At 34.3% G+C, this 20,745-nt stretch overlaps 1 protein-coding gene across 2 annotated transcripts in view; it reads right to left on the reverse strand.

The window, feature by feature from the left end:
- LOC138710918 (clavesin-1) overlaps window positions 1-20,745 on the reverse strand; it is a 401,261-nt gene that overhangs the window by 205,040 nt on the left and 175,476 nt on the right. The window contains exon 1 of one of the 2 annotated variants that reach the window (XM_069842112.1): window positions 5,719-5,736. The exons of the other annotated variant lie outside the window; for it this stretch is intronic. The gene's annotated coding sequence lies outside the window, so the exon portion shown is untranslated. Of the gene's footprint in view, window positions 1-5,718; window positions 5,737-20,745 lie in introns of those variants that run through there. 2 annotated transcript variants of the gene reach the window in all.

Genomic DNA, 20,745 nt, shown 5'->3' on the forward strand with positions numbered 1-20,745 from the left:
TTGTCAGTCCAAGGTTCATGAATCCTCAAAACAGTAATGAATAGATTCCAAATGGTAAATTATCAAGTGTCTGAATATTAAATAAATAGTTTTCAAGTCCAAATCCTAACGAATTATAAACTACATTTATTGTGAACAAAAGGGTGTTAAATCTGATTTTATATGATCAATTCCAGTAAGAAAGAATTAAAAGTTTCACCATGATTCATTATGCTGCTAGGTTCCCTATTTAAATTGGCTACAGACAAATGTCCTTATTGATACCACTCGAAAAACATGACGTATAATAAAGAAGACATTAACGGTTTACACTTCTATCTTATAGACCAATATCTATACTAGTAATAAATCTGTAGCCGAAATTTTTCTGGTAATTTTCGATTTTCCAAAAATAATTGGTCCTAACATATATAATTAACCACCCTGAAACCGAAAATCGCTTCTTTGAAATTTTTGTTTGTATGTCTGTCTGTCTGTATGTATGTTTGTTACCTTTTCACGCGATAATGGCTGAACGGATTTCGATGAAAATTGGAATATAAATTAAGTTCGTTGTAACTTAGATTTTAGGCCATCTGGGATTCAAAAAACTTTATATAAAAGGGGGGGTTAAGGGGGACTGAATTAAATAAATCGAAATATCTCGCTTATTATTGATTTTTGTGAAAAATGTTACATAACAAACATTTCTTTACAAATCATTTCCGATAAGTTTCATTCTTTGAAAAATTTTGATAGGACTGATATTTAATGAGATAAATGAGTTTTAAAATTAAAATAACTGCCATCTAAGGCGGTATAATGAAATAAAAAACAAATGACTTCGTCTATAAGGGGCCTTGGTCAACAACAATCGAAAGCTATGAATCATAGCCTACAGAGAACGTTTCTTTGTTTGTATGAAGTAATATCGGAAGCTAAATGAACCGATTTGTGTAATTAATTATTATTTAACCATTGGAAAGTGTAGTTTCTCTATATGGACATAATGCTATAATATTATTACAGTAACGTCGGAGTGAATTGAGGACAGGTAAGATTAAAATAGCTTCTTATGCACAGAAAACGTGATAGGCTATTCTGTGTATTCGTTTCCTGTATTTCTTAAAATAATGTTTATCTCAGAGAATTAACGAACAACGAGAGGGTACTGATTTAGTATGCAGTAATAATATGTTAGCTTAGCATTCCATTATTTTATAATCCAAATTTTAACTATGCTCAATTGAATCGAGTTAAAATATATGAAATACATATGCATTAAATGCAATGCAAAAAATTTGGGTAATGAGCCAAGCAGATTATGTTGCGCTGTTGTAAAATAAAATTTGTTCCTCCTGAGATTCAAGAGCCCCCATAACAAATTAAAAACTTACTTATCGGGGTACATCCGTTATCAACACACTTTTTATATAATATAATATAATTTAAGTTATTTGAAGGGTTCAGAACCATAGTGGGCCAAGCGCCATTTACTGAATACGTAGAAAACAAGAGTTAAAATTAAGTTATTACCATAATTCAATGGAAACATATAACAAGTAAAATAAAGTATACACATTAAATGTAAATGATGTCAATGTTCATTGAACTATGGATGCATGTAATAAAAATTAAGAAACATGTTAAAGGAATTGTCATTGCACCAAATGAGTGCTCTCTGGACCAAAATGATTCCATTTTAATTATTTAAATATAATTTAAATTAAGTAATATATTAAACGATTTATCCTTCTATCAAACACGAATATTCCCTGGATCAAATGTCCTATTTTAATTATGTAATTACTTTATATTTATTTCTAACGGGTGCAGCGGAGCGCACGGGTACGGCTAGTAACAAATAATTAGACGAGGGTAAAAGCATGCGTCAAGCATGGGAAAATTTTAAACGAATAATATCCAAGGCCACCTGCAAATACGTGTCATACAAAATAAATAACCCATTCCCTGAATAATATATGTCAGACACTTAAGAAAAAAGCTAGTAGGCGAGCGTACAACAAAAGGAATGTAAGTTCGGAAAATTACTAGACATTTAAGGACTTCAACAAGCAATTAGAAAATGAAAAGAAAAAGGCAGAAGAAAACAACTTGCAAATTTAATATAAGAGAAGACGAAAATAATAAATGGCGTAGATTCCATAATTACAAGCGCAGAAGAAGGGGAAACCAAGAATCGATACCAGTTTTGAGAGATACTAAGGAGACAAAAAAAAACAGATTTACGGAATAGAATAAAAAGATTACAAAACTTAAAATCGCGCGGTCCAGACGATATTCTCACAAAAATTATAGTTAGGAGGTGAAGCTATGATACCGTACTTAATGCAAATTTTTAATATATCAACAAATAATTGTAGTATCTCAGACGATTGGAAATCGAAAATTATAATCCCCAATAAAAATCAGGAGACAAAAGCGATGCGAACAATTACAGACCTGTCGGTCTCACATCAGTTATTTTGCGAAATAATGGGACATCTAATAACACTATAGGCTATATTCGCAACATATTAGAAAATAACGAATGGCTGAACAAAAATCAACACGATTTCAGACCAGGATTCTCATGCGAAAGTCAAATCACTTCCTTAAGGGGAGTCTGTACTTCCATGTCTTACACTCTTAAATTTCTCAATTTTGGGTGCACTTTTCTCAGAAGTTATAAAAGATACAAATGTGGAGAAAATCGGGCATATATAACATATCTTTATGTATGCAACCGGTTAAATAAATTTAAAATTCCTCTGAGCGGATGGCAAAAAAATAAAAAAATCAACGGTAACTTTTTTGCATTAAGAATGCCTGCAAATTACTTTTTATTTTTCCTGAAGATAGAAATAAACTTTATTTTTTTGACCTACTGTGTAAAATGCCATCACATTGATATTGTACATTAATTTTAGCCTTTTGGATACAATAATTTCTGAGTAAAGTCCACCAGTGTCACAAAAAATAAGAAAATACAGGAAAATGATGTCAAAATTTCCATATCTTGCAATGTTAAATTCCTCAATTTTGGGTGCACTTTTCTCAGAAATTATAAAAGATACAAATATAGAAAAAATAGGGCATTTGTAACAAACATACTTTTATGTATATAACCGGCTAACTAAATTTAAAATTTCACTGAGTGGTTGTCAAGAAAAAATGTTTCATTGATAACATTTTTTGCATTAAGAATTACTACAATATTTTTGCTGAAGACAGGGCTAAAAGCTGGCAATTAGAAGAAACAAAATCATATTATCATTTTACACATATTAAACTACCGACAAACGATATACACCAAAATTTTATTTATTTTTTGTCAAAATTCGGTGCACAGACTCCCCTTAATACAAGTTTTAGCCGACGAAGTTGATGAGAGGGGTGGAGAATAGATGGAGTTGTGATCGATTTCGGTAAAGCTTTCGACGTAGTGTCTCGCAAAAAACTACTAAAGAAATTAAGCAGGCTCCCAATAGATAATCGAGTAGTAAGATAGGTATATAAATTCTTAGAAAACTTACCCAAAATGTCAGACTAGGAAAAGAAATATCGGAACTTGGAAATATAATTTCAGGAGTCCCTTAAGAAGCGGTTCTTGCATCTCTATTGTTTCTTATAATTATATAAACGATATAAATATAAATATTACTTCTACATACATACATACATACATACCCAGGCGTCTCACTAATGAAAACAAAGATTTTATAGACAGAATTCGCGGATTGACGTGATTAAAGAGGCTGTAGGTAAGAACATATTTTCTCTTTCTTTCTTATTTAAGTAAAGTTCCATCCTCGCCATATCGTCACACCATCTAGTGTAAAAAAATCTACAGAATTTAATAGACTTCTTAATTATGTAACCACACACATATCACAACATGCATTAGTCACTTAGTGCAAAAATGGTCCATTGTATAAATTCTGTTAATATACGCGACAGCTGGAAATTTTCTGTTTTGTTAAAATATACGTATAAAAGAATGTTGTACTAATACTTTAGATAGTATCACAATATTTTAATTTTACGCTGCATTCAATGACAAATATTTTTTTAAAATTATTATGAACAATGAACAATGAAGTAAAATATGATTAATGGGATATTTTAAATAAACTACTTAAAATCGAAATACAAAAATACAAATAAAAACTTGGGGACGTGTAAAATTTTTCTATCAACTAGAAGGTCTTGTAACTCTCATATTAAGTTACGTAACACCAATGTTATTCTTTGTAGTGTTTTAGATCACAACCACGAAAAGGACAAGAAACATATTTTAAAACGACAAGAGATCTGTAATAATTTAAAAAGGAAAATGGAGGAAAGAAAACACGAACGTCCGTCTAAAATAATTCGTACTGAGCTCACTAGAGATGCAGTCGAAAGTCGAACAATTCATGACGTGGATAGAATCTGGAAAAAAACTTGCATGCCCGTAAAGTTATCCCAAACACTGGAGGAGTCATACTTAGCTTTAAACACTGTAGAAAACTGTTTCATTGAAGATGGCTATCAAAGCAGTAACTCCACAGCTCGATATTTTTTGTGGTTATGTACTAGAGCAGCGTTTCTCAAACTTTGTTGAAGTGGGGACCACTTTTTTAAGCCAAAACAGTTGCGCGGACCACTTTACTCTTGTTCCCTTCGAAAGCAAATTTATCATTTTTGTAGTATAAAATTATAATGTCTCTCAGTGAAACGTACAGCAGAGTTCGTATAGGCCAATTTCTGTCAGATGCGTTTCCAATTCACTGTGGGCTAAAGCAAGGAGATGCACTATCACCTTTACTTTTTAACTTTGCTCTAGAGTATGCCATTAGGAAAGTCCAGGATAACACAGAGGGTTTGGAATTGAACGGGTTACATCAGCTGCTTGTCTATGCGGATGACGTGAATATGTTAGGAGAAAATCCACAAACGATTAGGGAAAACACGGGAATTTTACTTGAAGCAAGTAAAGAGATAGGTTTGGAAGTAAATCCCGAAAAGACAAAGACAGCGAATTAAAACAGATAACATGAAGAGTAGTGCCAGATGAGAGGTAAAATAAGTCTAGGAAGGCGTCTGAACGTTTAACACAGCGGTCATCAGCACAGTGCACCCTCGGGCTAACGTCCCTTACCCGCGGATATGACATTTCACTACCGTACATCCGTGGCTGCTGGCGGGTTTCGTGTCTCCCTGTCCCTTCTGCACGACGGAGCACATTTCGTTGTATTACTTGTACTTTACCCATTTCAGTGAGTGATGACGACCACTCGTTTAACAGATGATATTACTTCGTTCACAGAAACATTCAACCTTGTATAACATTCGTGAGTGGTCATTTTGATTATGGTTATAATGATGATGATGACGAAGTCTACTACGATATGTAGTCAAATATTTGAACATTTGATTGAAAGTCTGACGAAACAAACGGCAAATCATTTAATATAGCTTCTTCTGTTTCAAACACGAATACGTTTGAGTTTCGCTAGATACGTACAAGATAAATTAAATACCGACACGAGTTCACTTCAAAGCTGGAAATTCTTGTCCGTACGTTTACATGGAAGCAGGTTATACACCTAGTGTCAGCAGCCGACATAGCTACTGTGTCTGTCTCATCAGAGACGCAAAGTAGGCCCTACAGCAGTTTTATAATATTTTAAATGCAATCTTTAACAAATATAGTATGTATTGTTTCGACAGTAAAATGTAATACAACATACTTACGAATTAGTGTTCACCTGTCTGTCCACTTCTGACTTACTAACCGCTTCGCGATCCACAGAGAGGTTAAGTTTCGTGCCACTTGACGGCCTTGCATCCACTTACAAGTAGAAGTCGTTTTTTTATTCTTAGAAACAAAATGCCTAACCAATTTACGTCATCGTGGTAATGGTAGTTTCCAATATTACCAACATTATTTTTTACTAATAACATTTGCCTCGGTATGGCTCAAGAAGATAACGTGTGTAGCTTCAAGTCTAGAGAATTCGGGTTCGATTCTTGACAAATGAATAGAGATACTTATCCTTCCCATAGTAACTGAGAATGTGTATCACTAGGCATGGATTCCTCCTGTGTAGTTTTATGTCTTGTGCCTTGTTGATTATATGGTCAGGGTGTTCCGTTAATTCCAATATCTCGCGTTGTTTCAAATCCTCAGATAAATGAGGATGGGACGAACGAAGATGTCCAGTTCTTAAAGGTTGCTGCCAGTCATTATCATGCTGGAAAATTTTCAGAACCAATATTATATTTTGATCTCCTTCAGAAACCAGAAATACTAGATGTATTTCAAATTTTTTTTCGCAGATTTAATGTTGGATAGGAGTCAAAGTTGATATTTCGAGCGCTTGTAGGGCATGTTGACAGCGAAACGGATGGATGAATAATTTTTTTTTATTTACAGATTTTTAAAAATAGTTTTGAAAAGTGTGACCAGATTCACATTGATAGAAAAGAGGACACAGAACTTCAAAAAGAAGGACATTGTTCGAAGAAAGAGGACAGAAAAATGTACTTTGATTTAGGCTTAGGCCTATATATTTTAATTTATTGAATATGCTCCAACGAGTATAACTCATATGCAGGGGCTATACAAGAACACACACATTCTTTCATTGATTCTTTACTTGAATTTTTTTTCTCCTGTAAACTGCCATTGTTTGTTTGTGTATTTGTTTGCTTTTTTTCTTAATATTTTAGCTCTCATCTTCTATTTTGTTCTTATATTGTTTTGTATGCTTTGTCTAATGGCAGCCTCTAATTTGAGGAAGCTCTGATAAATAAATAAATAAATATACAATATAATTGAAAAGTCATGAAACTACAGTCTGTGAAAAACAAACAATAACACAAGAATTTATGAAAGAAAGCAAAATAAGAACAAATAGTAAGATAACATAAAGTTTTGGGCAGAAAGAAGAAAAAGTTTGAAACCATTAAATAAATAAATCAACTGAGAATTAAAATAAATAATCTTCCCAAAAACGTATTTTTAAACAATTCTTAAAACACGGCAATTTGGTAAATGTCTATGTTCTAAAGGAAGTTGGTTAAAAGTTGTTGTTAAAAATGGTTAAGTCCTTTCGTTCCATAAGTTACGGAGCTATGCTGAGAAAAATATATATTGTCTTTTTTGTCTTGTTAAATAAGTATGTATATCTTTATTAAACTGAAATGTAATATTACTATGTATTAAATTGTTAATAACTTTGCACATGAAAATAGCAGCACCTAATTTGATAATTGATTCAACTGGTAGACCGAAAGAAAATTGATATAGATATTTAACTGGAGTCAAATAATGAAAACCCAATAAATTTCTTAAAGCTCTATTTTGAATAATTTGTAAAGGTCTCAAAGCAGTTTTCTTATTATGTCCCCAAATAAATGACATATACATTAAGTGAGAATGGATAAAAGCATAATATACATTCAAGAGACAAGATATAGGCAAAGATCTTTTAAGCCTTTTCAAAATACCAGACATTGGAGCAATTTCCTCACTATACTATACTCACTATATTATACTATAAATTACGCCAATATCTATTTCCTCACAAAATATTTACAGTACAGATTTAGACTTAGGCCTATATCATACTTAAAAGTATGTTAAATTTAAAATTACGGTTTATTTAACGACGCTCGCAACTGCAGAGGTTATATCAGCGTCGGTGTGCCGGAATTTTGTCCCGCAGTTCTTTTACATGCCAATAAATCTTCTGACATGAGCCTGTCGCATTTAAGCACACTTAAATGCCATCGACTTGGGCCGGAATCGAACCCGCAACCTCGAGCACAGAAGGCCAGCGCTATAGGCTACAGACTACGCTATCGGGACCGACTAAAAGTATGTTAATATTACAAAAATAATTATGATAAAACTTAATAATAATGCTTTTACAGTTAGCTAGGGAACTATAATTATTAAAGATTTAGGCTTAGGTCTACAAGTATTATACTTAAAATTATGTCAATATCTATTTTATTACAGTATACTTATGATAAAACTTAATAATATAAAATGATTTTACAGTTAACTACATATGAAAGCCATAGGAACTATAATTATTATCAAAATATATAAAAAGACCATACAAGATGTGAATTTAATACTACTTTGTATGCAAAGAGAGTTAAAATCGTTGGCAAAGAGTATATTCTTTCAATGCTGCTGCCGCCTACAGGAAAATTACTTTAAAAAGGCGTCAAATCAGATGATTTCAAAATATCAGACATACAAGTTACGAAAAGGAAAACATTTCTTGATTTTTTAAAAATCCGCCCGGACCCCGGACAAAGGCCTAAAAAGGAGGGCATGTCCGGACAAAATAGGACGTCTGGTCACTCTAGTTTTGAATAATTGTTTTCAGTTAATTATGTCCAGAGATACAGTTTATGGTGACTATTTTTTTTAATTTCGTGTACATTTCTGAATAAATTAAATTATGTTTTATTTAACGACGCTCGCAACTGCCGAGTGCGGCGGTCGGACCACGTTGGGGCACCAGAATCTGCGACGGTCGTCGGTCGTCGTCGTCGTTGTTGCCCACGACGCCTTTCCTTGCCCTCGGCTGCCAGCTCCGTCGTATATGGAAAAGTATCTCAAGGAGGCAGGTTGATGTCGATAATTAAAGATGTACACTAATTAATTTGGGCGCCAGCCTCCTCGAGATTACTCCGGTAGAGTATGAGATTTCCCAGGTCAGCTGCAAAACGGTTGGGACATGGGGTTTGGGAGACGTGCTCGTTGATTGAAATGATGTAGGCGCACACCAGAAGTTGTTGGTAAGAACTATGAGAACGTTTATTATTATTATTATTATTATTATTATTATTAAGTGTTCGTTTCAGATTAGCAGAAATGCGCGTCCAAGTGTATAATATGCTGCTCTCTTAATGACAAGTTGATCTACTAATTTCTGGATTCACGTAATTAAATGTTTTGTACTATAAAACACCGGTAATATAACGGAGAGTTGATAACTTGATGACAATTTGTTCCGAATGTAATAATAATGACGAGAAAAGAATTCAGACTTATTAGTATAATACCACACGACTTCTTCCTACACCCACTAAAAATTCTAAGTCCGTAAATTGTTATCCTTCCGAGTTAGGTTCGCCGAGAATATGTGGAGTGCGTCCTCACCGCACGCTTTGTATATGCCTTCTGTCTATCTGCCAAATCTACCCTCTGCTTGCAACCACCAAACATACAATTTCGCCCTCCTATCTATAAATCACGTGTCTCTATTAAGAATCCTGATTGGCCATAATTACTCTTACGTCACTTAAGACGCGCTCTTCAAAAATTGTTCGTTAACTAGATCCTCCCCTTACTTCCGGCGTTTACTGACAATTCTCTGACATATATCAGATCATCTCTTTTTCGAACCTGGCTTGGCGTCATCTTGCTGACCACCCGCAGGCAAAGTCCACACATTCCCTCATCGGTCAACTCTACGCCTGGACACATGTTTCCTGTCCGCGTAGCGTCGCTTCGGCCTTCCTGCCCACCTGTTACTTCCGCCTCACATTCTGGACCTTTCTTACACGCCCCACACTATCCATATAAGAATATTAACACGAAATACTAATCTGATAAAACCTCCTTATCCTATACGAGGAACCGTCTCACGAGGTATATCAGCGTCGCCGGTGTGCCGGAATTTTGTCCCGCAGTTATTTTACATGCAGTAAATCTAGTGACATGAGCCTGTTCATTTAAGCGTGTACTGTACAATAAATTATGTAAATTTGTTAGGGAAATAGATGGTTATTGATTGTTTCTGAATATATTGATAATTAATTTATGTTATTCTCACTGATTTGTATAGACATACTACAATTTCCATGCCTTCTAAATACTTTTACGAAGCCCATATCATGCGAAAACAAATTATGCATTGTTAGCGACAAAAGAAACTGATAATACGTATAAAATTGACTTATTACAGTGATAGATGGATCTGATTGATTGTAATTCAACTGATTCATACATTTCATTGGTGAATTAGCGAAAATTCGTTAGGGTAAACTCATCTAATTCCGTGATAATAAGATTTTATTACTATTATTTCCATATGAAGACACAAAATAATATTGTTTATTACTGTAAACATTTGTTCAAACGTCTTAATATGACAATCCGTGAAGTGATAACTGATAGCTGTGTTTACGTAGAGAGAAAAAAAATTAAAAGCATCACTCACATTTAATTTAATTCCGTGATATTTACTTAATTCCGTCACACTGTAACCTTAATTCCGTGACACAATAGTGTACATAAAATAAAGACAGAAAAATCTTACACTGTGACCTTGAATATTAACATGAACGTAATTACCCTAATTAAAGTTATTCATTATTCATATAATCAACTTGAATCATCACGATCAACATCAGAAGTGGCACAACTATCACACATAAAACATCATCAGATTCTGCAATTTGACACTTCTCATGATATGTTTTCCCACAGAATAAGCAAGCAATGCAATTTTCATTATTTCGTTTTTTGACGTCAGCATTGCAAACTCCACAAACCCAATTTTCATAGTTAGAACTGGCTCGTGATGTGGATGGCTTTCCTTGAGAAGATTTTGTAGACTTCTGCGGTGAAGCATCAGCTGGAGGTTTGGTTGGTAGCGTAAGGCACTTGGCTTTGACATCTATTTTGGGGTTAACCGTTCTCTTTTTCTTTGATGGATCATATGTGGGTGTGTTCAACAAATCTGTTACAGTCTGACGTTGTTTCTCTTGTGTTCAAACAGGCAACTGAACAGAATCATTTTGTTGTGATGAAACAGACAGCTGAGCAAACTCTTTCTTCTGGAAGGTCACCCCGCGTTTGTTGACTTCCAAGAGTTGGCTTGTCTTTTAACTTGCTAGCTGTAAGAGCTTCATCTGTCAAAGAAGATGGGTTGAATGGATAAACTCCCGTTTTAGAAAACTCTGAACGGATATTTGTTGATGTCATTGCCTTCTCATATGTCACATTGAACAACTTTTGCAAGTCAAATCGTGTTGGTGCAACATTGGAGTTCGTCATATGAAAGTTCTCCAACTCATTTCTAAAGCTTGCTTCAAGGAACGATAAACACTGACACCTAATGGTTGTATAATATGGCTGTTATGAGAGGGCATGGTGAAGATGACGGTCTTGTTTTCTCTGGCCAAAGCCAACACATCAGGACCTACGTAACTTCCATGTGAGTCCATCAACAAAAGGAAAGGTCTGCTTGGAGGGATGTTCTTCACAAAGTGGCGCATCCAATCAAGAAAGAGATCACAATTGATCCAACCATTTGCTGAGAATCAGATACTCAGTTATCTTTAAGAATCTGGGTAGATAAAGCTTGAGACCAGTTCCTGATTAAAAAATGTCTGAGAGTTCCGAGAATCGAACCCACGTGCGGATCAGAGAACAGAGTGCTGATCCCTATGCGAAGATGGTCATTATTAAATACGTATATCATATGCAAAATTTTCTTCATTTTAATTGCCGTTAATCCTTCTACTCATCATCTTTCAGCATATCTATTCCACGCCTCTGGAACTCTCTCCCTGACCACGTCAGAGACTGTCGGACAATATCAAAATTCAAATTTAAATTAAAAAATCACATTCTAGTTCGTGGAATTGCTTGTTGAACACATGTCAGGTTGCGCAACTTCACCTTAACCCATGACATATAGTAAATATTGTAACTATGCTGTTGTAAAATTGAAAATTAATATGTAATGTATTTATTATTATTATTATTATTATTATTATTATTATTATTATTATTATTATTACTATTACTATTATTATTATTGTTAGTATTATTATTATTATTATTATTATTATTATTATTATTATTATTATTATTGTCAGTTATCAATATCATCATTGCTATGTCTGTTTTCTTTCTTTTTGTTGTATTAGCTCGATGAGAGCTGTATAATGTACTTTTGACTCTGTTGACCCTCTATAGGGCTTTAACTTAATTTGTACCATTTTCATCAGTGTTTGTATTTCTTTTTTGTATGTGCTATCTGGTAGGATGGAAGAGAAGGCCTTATGGCCTTAATCCTGTCAGATTAAATAAATTATTATTATTATTATTATTATTATTATTATTATTATTATTAATATTCGATTACTTAATATAAATTATCCAATTATTATAAATAAATATTATATAATTAATTAATATAGATGACAACTAGTCGTACAGGCCATATGACGTTCATTTAACGAGTTTTCATTTCCTGTTCACTTAATTCCGTGATACAGTAAGGCAGCCAAATGTTAAAAATCCTTAAGAAATTGTGCAAACAACTTAAGGTTTGTAGACTAAATTATATAAGTTAACTGACAACTGTGTACACATCCTAAATCTTCAACGCAATCTCTATATGTACATATATATATATATTTATACACACGTATAATTATGCACATACCTGTTTTTTTTAACTTATTTTAGGATACGACACGAGGACAACTGAAACCAAGCTTCTTAGCAAGGGCGCACTATGAAATGCCTTCTTGTTAGCAGTGCACTTGTTCCCAGTGGCCCAAACTTCTTGAGACGGTAGCTGATTAGTGCTGCTATCCATTGAACAAACTACCAACAATTTGTCATGTACTCATAATTCAGTGATATTCATTATATTCAGTATAACGGAATTACATGAGTCACGGAATTAGATGAGTTTACCCTACTTTATTCAACATAAAAGAATTATTCAGAAATTGTCACCTTGGGTGACGCAGTCGGTATAGAGCTGGTTTTCTGTACCCGAGGTTGCTGTAAAAGAACTGCGCGACAAAATTCCGGCACACCGGTGATTTTTATTCGTTTTTACCGCTTCATATTAAAATGATTTCATTTCTTCTTCTTTTTTTTTCATTCTTATTTTCTCATTCAGTTTTTCCAGCTTCGATGGAAGGAGCCGAAACATACACGCACACATTCAGACAAAATAACAGAATGAAAATGGAGTAGGCCCTATAAGTTAAAAGCGGAAAGATTTTTCCTTTCATTTATTGTAGAGTAATGGAAGTGGAGTAAGTTAATTTTGTTTTATTTTTTAGCTTTTTGTAAAGTCGATTTCTTTACATCTCGATATTGACGTCTATATTTAGAAACTATATGTAGAATTAACTGTTTGTGCTTTTCGTTTTTTGTCAATATTCGATTGTGTTCTTGCATTAGTTTAACTCCACGGTCTGCATCATCATTAACTACTTTCAGCCTCTTCACTTTTTCCAAACTTTCTTTGAAACTGTCATTGATTTCCAATAATGTAGGATTATTTTCAGTGAATGCTGTTGAAATTGAAAATACTTCGAAAAATGTTTCCATTTTCTTAGGCACAAAGTTTCAAGCCTCCTGTCAAACAATATACTACTTTTTTAGAAGGTTCGTTCAGACTTTCAGTAGCATTTTGTGCTTCCACCATCAGTTTTTTAATCTGTTGGAATGCTGGTTTCAGAAAAGGCGAATGCTATTGTTTCAGGTTCTCAATGCCATATACCAGCGTTTCTCAAACTATGGTCCGCGGACCACTTGTGGTCCCCGACGTCTGCCCTTGTGGTCCTTCAAAAAGGACAGAAGAGAAAATAAAATTCAAACGAATTCCATATCACACTGCAGTTGAAAATCTCAAAGTTTGGAAATGAAACATGGCAATCATCTTTCACTTTTCTCCCAGTACTGACATTTTATGAAATTTATTACCCATCCTGTCTACTGATTTCCCACTCTACTCTCAGCAACAAAAGAGGGATTTAAAGCACTATGAGCGTGGTGTTTCTCGCCATCTTTTCCCTGCACATCAGCTGATGAAATGTGGCTAAGTACATTGGCATATCTTACAAATGTATTCTCCAAACTAAACGAACTAAATCTCTCTCTACGAGGTAATTCTGTTTTCAATGCGCATGAGAAAATGTGTTTGAGAGGAAAGTTGGTTTGTGGGTCAGTTCCGTAAAATAGAGGATTTTTTTCACTATTTCCAACCCTAGAGTCCTTTTCGGTTGAAAATGATCTCGTTATTGGAAAATAATTATGCAATGACGTATGTTCACATCTCAAAACTCTGAGGTCACAATTTGAAACTTATTTTCCAAGTAAATATGATGAATTTTCATGGGTTCGTGATTGCTTTCATTGCGATACTGAAAATAACAAACTTTCATTGAGTGAAAGAGAACAGTTAATTGAACTCTCGTATGACATCGGACTTCAAATGAAATTCCAAGCGGAAAGTATGGTTAATTTCTGGACCTTATCACAAGTGAAAATAATATAGTGAACTGTACAATGGTGCTTTAGAGATTATAATTCAGTTCGCTATTATGTATTTATGTGAGAAAGGGTTTCCACCACTCACTCTAATAAAAACAAAGCATCGAAATCGACTCCATGTATGTGACGATCTCCGACTTAAGCTTACCAGCATACATCCAAATACAGAACAACTGTGCAAGAATCGGCAGGCTTATCCATCTCATTGAAGTGAGTACCAACGTTTATTTATTTTTTTAGTTAATAAGTTAAAGATTATCCGAACTCTAATAGTCTTGATTTATTAAAAAACGAAAATGAATTTTTTCTATTAACATTAACTTAATTAATTAAATTAATTTGAATTAATTAATTTTGTTTTAAAAATATAAATTTATTGGTATTAAAATATGCTACAAAAATGATAAATTTGCTTTCCAAGGGAACAAGAGTAAGGTGTTCTGACTTATGAAAGTGGTCCCCACTTCAAAAAAGTTTGAGAAACGCTGCCATAAACCATTGATTCTCAAAGTGGGGTTCGCGGATAATAAAATACAGTAGTGCAATATTTGTGAAGTAATACACTACCGGTAGGATCATCCTTACTACGAAAAATTATCCTCTCGCTGTCTTCAAAGTGGATGCGGCACCACTTAATTTTGTAGGAATGAGGTTTTATTTTATACTATTTGTTTCTGCATGCAAATAAATAAATTGAGGGAGTGGCCCATAAAAAATCAAAATTCGAAAAATAAAGTCCACCCTATACTGGAAGTGGCTACTTGCACACAGTGTGACCACACGTCCAACGCAAGCTTCTTCAGATACTCTTGGACACGCGTGCGCTTCCATTTAGTTGCCCAAGCATGCCTTCAATGTGACTGCAGCCTTACGTAGTCATTCGAGGACAATCGGCTAGGAAGAGGTTTGCAAGTGGCTTTCGCATACTGAACTGGTGCAGACCTGTTTTCCTTGCGACACTGCATGAGGTTTTCGTCCATGGTTCTTTTTTTCATAGACACAATTATGGCACTTTCTGTGCCTGAAGTCCAGACAGTCCTTGAAAGACCTGTAGGAGGTATTATGCTTCCTCGCTGACGGTCTAGTTTTTCCATTCACCTAAATATAGTATTAGCATCTCGCTGACGTTAACGCAGTGTATTCTTGCTCATAATCCCTCAGAGTATCATTGCTACCATTTTACAACGAATTCACATCTGTTTCCAGCCGGCTTTCCTCATAGGATACATTTCTTAGCAAGGTGACCATCAAATAAACTTCAAGAGGGAAAAAGTATGTACGCAAGTGATAATTCAAGTATTTTTAAAATCAAGTGCAATAGAAATAGACATTAAAACATGGAGTATAATAATACATAAACAAAAATGTTAATAGATAAAGGACATAATATACAATACGTATTAGTCAAAAAAATGCAAATGTCTCACTGTTCCCATTCAGGAGGGTACAGTGAGACACCACAGTGTCTATTAACGGACATTGAAATGATTTACATTTATTTCAAAAGAAAGGAAAGCTTGCTGTCTCTTTATCTTGACATTCTGTAGGCTTATTTACAATCATTTTCATGTCTGACTTCGAAATCATTCAAACATCTTGAACATTTGGAAAAGTGAATTTCCCATGACATTCCAAACTTTTGCGAAAAAATGAAATGAACTTTTGGTGACAACAAAGCTTATAATGATAAGAATTTAATGCAATTCTTTATTACTTTTTAACATTTTCTTAAATTTTGTGAATATGTTTTTATTTATGAAACCATTAACATGTAATGTATCTATTATTTTAAGCTACAGTTCCTAAATTGGTTACTAGTACGTTCATTTTGAATGTTAGTTACTGGTAAAAGTAATACAATTACAGTTCGTTTTTGCAAATCATTGGTATATGGAAACAGTGAGACGTTTTTAGTGTACCCTTCAATGGCATGTCTCACTGTTCTCTTTACGCATAGTTCATTTAAAAATGACGCCATCATTTCAAAATTAAAACAAGAAAGACGAAACTTTGCCAAACATAATCTCAAATACCATAGTATTAGGTAACAAAACATTCATATTTATATCTCAATATAACCTTCATTAAACACAAGCAAACATTTTACTTCTAGAGTGAAAAATTACGAATTATTTTTTCATCACTCACCTTTATAATTAGAATCAAATCGAGTATGAAAATACTGTTACTTTACTCATGCAACATACAACTCCACTGTTACCTACATCTCAGCATCAAAATTTACCATCTAATAAAAAATGTCTCACTGTTCTCCCTGTTTTACTGTACCCACTTCTCCCCTACTAGATAAAAGAAAAGTACTAGAATATATATTTTTTGTCCACTATAATTTAATAATGCTTACTTGCACACTCTTATTTCACCATGCTAACGAGATTCATTACCGCAGTAATCAACTCTCAATTTAGGTACAGAAAAAGAATCACATGTTAACATATAATCATCACTCAATTTACTGAAAGAAAAAATGCATATAAACACTGCATTACTTATCTATTATTAGAGAAAAATTCGTTGACACCAGGAATCGATCCCAGGACCTCTCAGCTTTGCGCTCTGAATGCTCTTTCCATCTGAGCTATGCCGAGACCCGTTTCACGATGCCGGCCGAACTCTCCTCCTTTGTATCGTCAATGGCCTACTACCTGCATTTTAGACATAGCCTTTAAGTCATGTATGCAGGTGCGCATATTTAAATAAACTGTTCTCGAAAATGCCTATAAAGTAATTTACTTATTATTATTGTTGTTATTATTATTATTATTATTATTATTATTATTACTTACTTACCAAATGACTTTCAAGGAACCTGGAGGTTCACTGCCGCCCTCACATAAGCCCGCATTAGCTCCGTCCTGAGCAAGTTTAATCCAGTCTCCACCATCATATCCCACATCCCTCAAATCTATTTTTATGTTATCCTCTCATTATGTCTCGGCCTCCCCAAAGGTCTTTTTCCTTCCGGCCTCCCAACTAACACTGTATATGCATTTCTGGATTCACGCACAAGTGTTACATACCCTGTCCATCTCAAACGTCTGGATTTAATGTTCCTAATCACGTTAAAGATCATCATGTCTGTTATACCCTTGATCACGTATATAACAGATTGACCATCGTAATGTTAAAAACGGTAGCATGTGGAAGGGAACAACCACCAGGATCGTCACTGTTAATTTAAAACAATCGCTAGATGGAAGTACAGTTGATCCATGCAATTCAAATGGGAGTTATGACGTGACTCCTTCTAGTGTCGCTAGATGGCAGTACAGTAAACTTGATAAAATTTGTTGCCGTCAAACATATAAGGCTGAGCAATCTGTTATATAGTGATCAGGGGTTATACTATTAAGAGTTATTTTATTTGTATCGTTTATGTTATGCTGCGTTTTGCATCGAACCGCTGTATATAGGAAGAAATGATATATTGCAGGTTGCATGGGCGCACTCCCGCTAAGGAGCAAGATGCGTTCATAGAATATTACAGAAGTGGTAAATGACACTTTTCCAGAATAAATATACACTTCAATGTTCCAAGTTAAAAATATATATATATAGGTAGTTAAAAATACTAGTTATTTACACGTAGCAATCACAAAATGCGCGTAAAGTATTACAGAAATGTAACGGACATTTTTCCAGAATATGAGCACATGTAGACGTTCCAGATTAAAGCATTTTCGGTTTAATTTGCTTTCAATCATGCCATATTAGAGAGAGTGAGGAGGGATGGGAAGGTAAAGAGGATAAGAAAGAAGGTAGAAAGAAGTAGGATAAAAATGGTGATAGGAAATGCGAGGGAAAGAGTGGGGAGCCGAAGGCTATAAATTTCAGCATGTTACAATTTAAAATTTAAATTAATACTGGCTAAGGAAGCCAAGTGTTAATACTTTATTAGAAATAATAAAATGGGCTCATGTGAAAATAAACGTAAAGAAAACTAAAGAAATGAGATTAAATAGTAAAAAGACAGATAAAGTTATAATAAATAATAATAACATTAATACTGTTCACGAATTTAAATATTTGGGTAGTATAATTGACAAGGATGGTGGAGCCTTTGAGGATGTAAAGAACCGAATAAAAATGCAAATAGTGCATTTGTCCAGTTGTATCCATTATGGAAATCTTACATTATATCTAGATCTACAAAAATTAAAATCTTTAACAGTAATGTGAAATCAGTCTTATTATATGGCTGTGAGACATGGAAAACAAGTAAAATTATACAAAATAAACTGCAAACATTTGTTAATAGATGTTTACGAAGAATTAAAAAAATTAGATGGCCAGATATAATCACAAACTCAGAACTGTGGAAGATAACAAATCAGAAAGAAATCACAATAGAAATCAAAAGACGAAAGTGGAATTGGATAGGGCACACACTCAGGAAAGAAGATGGAGCAGTAGAAAGAATGGCTTTGGATTGGAACCTCCAGGGTAGTAGAACAAGAGGAAGGCCAAAAAATACATGGAAGAGAACAGTTTTGGAGGAAATTGCTAGGGAGGGGAAAACATGGAGCGAAGTAAAGAAGCTGGCTACAAATAGGGTCCGATGGAGGTAATTTGTGAATGCCCTATGCTCCTCATGAGGAGATACAGGAGTTTGATTGATTGAAGAAAGCCAAGTATAAAATTACTAGATTGTTTAATACTGTATTCCATATTTTGCGCCTTCTCTAATTTGTATCGTGACTTCATAATCAGGAGCGCTTTTTACGACTGAGCTAGGATATTGGTGTCAAGTGTTCATAAAGCGAAAATAACGAACGCAAATTCTATGTGTAAGACTTGAAGAATGCATATACCGTATATGACTTGTATGTAAAAACACAATATCATATTTTTTAAGAGAGAACTAACACTGAAATATGACTTCTAGTGTTTGTATGCAATATGTAAACACATTGTTCGACAAATTTTGAACTGTTGTTGACAAGATGAAAGTTATCGTGCAAGGATGTATTGAGTATGCGTAGTTCTATTGACATTTTTCACAACACACTTCGAAGAGATAAGTGTTTTCACAGTAACAAAGCCTTCACATTTAAATGTTTTCCAGTTATTTATACCTTCAAAAAGTTTGTTTAACCGACATCAGTCTAACCTCTGGCTTGTAAATGTTTATAAATTGGGGGAAGCGATTACCTCTCTTAAGTACAGTATGAATTCAACAGTTAACAAGCACAAGGCAATACACAACAACATTATAATAAATATAAACTATTTCAAATTCGCACCAATACCATCGTGTGACGTCGAAAAGAACATTTTCTTGTTTGAGTGACAATCGAAAAAGGCTTATATTTGACAATTTATGAATGTACACAGTTGTACATTGCAACAAAATTAGTGACACTTAAAGTACACCATTCATTGTTATTTAAAATGCATCACCATTTTCTACAAAGAAGAGAATTAGATACCGATAAGTAAAGATGAGGGATTTGTGCGGTTTGTCGTCAGGTTGCGTGTGCATAGACGTTATACAGCTTTATGCCTAGTGTCTGTGTTGACTTCCGACGTAAACAAACCACGCGAAGAGTACAGTCTAAAAATGACAAATGCAACACTCCGTTAAGGTCTAGCAGATGACAATATACAAATGTGAGGAATATGTTGAAACATTAGTATAGTGAGAAGAAGAAACTTGTATTTATGATTCATGCATAGCTTCAGAGCCATCACAAGTCAAATTGCACTGCACTACTACAGACATTCTTAAATTATCGAATGTCAAACGTTCGTCGTCGATTACTCAAATAGTTTTTGAACTGCGAAAAGCTTCTTTCAACGTCACAGGACGTTAACGGTGCATTATGTCAAGTATACTATCCTATCGCCTGATGATTTTGCCTTCTTCAGCATGTTACAAATTGTTAAATAGCCCTTATTTTTCTGTAGAATGTTTTGCCATTTATTCTTTATTCTCTGTGTGCAAGGTCCTGGAGGTCCTTTCTTGATTTTTTCTGACAGCTCTTTTATTATTGCTATTCCCCTTTGATATTTCCAAACCAGATGTTTCTGTGTTATGCTTTCCGGTATCGTTCCGTGATTTTGGTGTACGAACTTCATATCTTCAATTTATATTTAATTTCACATCCTTTGTTTGCTTAGTTTCCGTCATTGTAGGTAACTACTGCTCACTACGTCCGTTCACCACTGCAGTGCATTGGACTATGAAGGCCTGTGTTCGTTTCGTGTTGTTATAAGACGGTAAGTAGGCAAATGGATAGCGTGTAGTTGCATTTCTTTTGGTTGCACAGGTCGCAGTTGTTCACCTGTCTGTCCACGTATGCTCCCTGTCGAGTCAACGTGTTTTTCGTGCCGCGCACAAACCCTTCATCTTTACCGATAAGCCTCTTTCGTAAAGTGGTGTTATACCTTATTCGTTTTATCACCTGACTATACCAAGCAATGTT

The sequence above is a fragment of the Periplaneta americana genome, chromosome 12, assembly GCF_040183065.1.
Source record: "Periplaneta americana isolate PAMFEO1 chromosome 12, P.americana_PAMFEO1_priV1, whole genome shotgun sequence".
NCBI lineage: Eukaryota > Metazoa > Arthropoda > Insecta > Blattodea > Blattidae > Periplaneta > Periplaneta americana.